The sequence below is a fragment of the Cyclopterus lumpus genome, chromosome 7, assembly GCF_009769545.1.
Source record: "Cyclopterus lumpus isolate fCycLum1 chromosome 7, fCycLum1.pri, whole genome shotgun sequence".
Taxonomy (NCBI): Eukaryota; Metazoa; Chordata; class Actinopteri; order Perciformes; family Cyclopteridae; genus Cyclopterus; species Cyclopterus lumpus.
In genome coordinates, this window is record NC_046972.1 from 26,205,581 (window position 1) to 26,208,080 (window position 2,500).

The window sequence follows — 2,500 nt, forward strand, 5'->3', positions numbered from 1 at the left end:
CCTCGAGGCCGCTACAGACCACACCTCGAGGCCGCTACAGTCCACATCTCGAGGCCGCTACAGACCACATCTCGAGGCCGCTACAGTCCACATCTCGAGGCCGCTACAGACCACATCTCGAGGCCGCTACAGACCACACCTCGAGGCCACTACAGGGAGCTGCTTCCATTTCCATCACAAACCTCATGTGGCCTTTTAATTGTTGTGACAGATTCTCCCGCGACGGCACTTTATGACGCAGGGCTCACATGCTCGTCTCTCACCGCTCTGCCCCTCCACCCCCACTGCCTCAATCATTCAGGTATGGTATGAACCTGAATGGTCTCAGCCATTCACAGAGTTGCATCATATGCGTCTCGGAACGGCCGGCGATGAGCTACGTTGGTAGTTTGTTGTCCCGGTGGAGCGAAAGGAGGAAGAGCTTTGCAGCAGTTCTTAAAGGGAAACTTTGATATTTTCAGAACTGCACTCATTTTGCTTTCTTGCCGAGATGTAGATCAATACCACACTCACTAATGAAATGTGAACAGAAGTTCACATCAGAGTAGCAGGACGGTCTCACCGGCGGCCATGTTGTTGCATACCGCGGTCGTAGGAGGCGACCTTCTCCATGAAGGAGGATAAAACAAGTTAGAGCTCCATCGTCACGGCGGTTGCTTCTCTAGTCACAAAACATTAACTTACCACTCGTAGTTTCAACAAGTTCAACAAGCGACTTTGGAAGTGTTGATCGGCAGCTTTAGAGGAACACGTTGAGTTTCGTATCGATCTTCTCGTCTCACTTTTGGGCGAAGGAAGCGAACGTGTGTGGTTCCAAACTTTTCCTTAAATGGACAGTTCACTAAATTTGTCCTCTTACCTGCAGCTCTTTTCGTCAATTTAGATATCGGCCGTAGAGATGTTCATGTGTGATTAATGGGTGATAGATAACGTGCTATGAATCTCTCCTTCTCAAATACTCTCACAGGAAAGTTAGTGCTAAAGTATTAAACCCCGCCTCTTGCTTTATTTGATTGGCTTCCTGACAGTGACAAGTGGTTTGACTCCTCTGGTTGTATAGAAGTCTATGCTTCATGTGTTAAAGCTGCATTCTCTCTACTGACCACTAGGGGGCGACTCCTCTGGTTGTATAGAAGTCTATGCTTCATGTGTTAAAGCTGCATTCTCTCTACTGACCACCAGGGGGCGACTCCTCTGGTTGTATAGAAGTCTATGCTTCATGTGTTAAAGCTGCATTCTCTCTCCTGACCACCAGGGGGCGACTCCTCTGGTTGTATAGAAGTCTATGCTTCATGTGTTAAAGCTGCATTCTCTCTCCTGACCACCAGGGGGCGACTCCTCTGGTTGTATAGAAGTCTATATAAATGACTCTACTTCTCTTGATGTATTCCCTCAGTAAACATTGTAAACATTAGTTTTTGGTCTCAATCTCTAGTTTCAAGTCTTCTTCAATACAGAATGATGTTCATTTAGTAAATTATGGTCATTTAGAGTCAAACAGACCATAAAGCAGGGGATGATTTAGGGCGGGGCTACAAGGTGATTGACAGGTTGGACACCAGAGACGTATACAGCGTCTCTACCTCACTCAGTCCACATATGGTCAACAACATCATGGCTATAATCCAAGATGGCGACAGTATAAACGCCAAACTCAAGGCCTAAAAACACAAGTCCACAAACCAAGGAGACGTGTTCTTATACACTGACGATGTGGGGACCACACTGGCTCTTCAGGGCTTTAGTGCTCATGACCCCGTTTATTCAACCTCATCCTCAGACTGTGATGTGAGCAGTCTGTTACTATTATTAGAGCCATGTTTTCACATGACATCGGTCCAACGACCTGTCCCTTTAAACCAGAGCCCTGTCTTCATGAGAATCAAACTACATCCCCCACAATGCTTTGGGAGGGAAACCAGAGGGGACATTTGACACTTTAACTGCTCGAATATCATGATGTGCCTCACATGATTCTATGCACCCCCCATTGTCACACACACACACCCTTTTATTTAAATGGATTTACTTGGAGCTCAGGTCGAGGTCTGGGAGCTTTCTTTGGGTCCAACAATCTGGTTCTTAAGCGTTGGATTCGTGGTCCCCCTGAGACCCTGACCCCTAAGGGACTTGACCGCCCTGGGAGACGTGAGAGGCTGTGAGGTTGTGACCCTTCATGTTTCTGTCAGGCTGAACTTCTATGTGCATCTCCATGTTTCCACTGGTAACCCCTGTGTTTAACGCCACGTTGCTATGAATTGTGGGTAATCCACTCGGGCAAGATTTACAGAAAGTGTTCATAAATGTCTGAAACACTCGAACTCGCGGACTCGGAGTCCACATTCCTGAAGGGATTACCCATAATTCATATCAATGACATTAATGTATGAAAGGTAAACGTGTTCGGTTTAAATGTACGCAAACATTTGAGGATTAAAGATGGATCGTAGAAACATGAACATATTTATTTTCTTGAAGCTGTTCGGACAAACAAGAGTAA

General features: G+C 46.3%; 1 protein-coding gene across 2 annotated transcripts in view; it reads right to left on the reverse strand.

The window, feature by feature from the left end:
- Nucleotides 1-2,500, reverse strand: part of ndnl2 (necdin-like 2) — a 9,572-nt gene that overhangs the window by 400 nt on the left and 6,672 nt on the right. For both annotated transcript variants that reach the window (XM_034537006.1, XM_034537005.1), the window contains one exon: nucleotides 1-2,500. This exon is cut by the window's left edge; it is cut by the window's right edge. The gene's annotated coding sequence lies outside the window, so the exon portion shown is untranslated.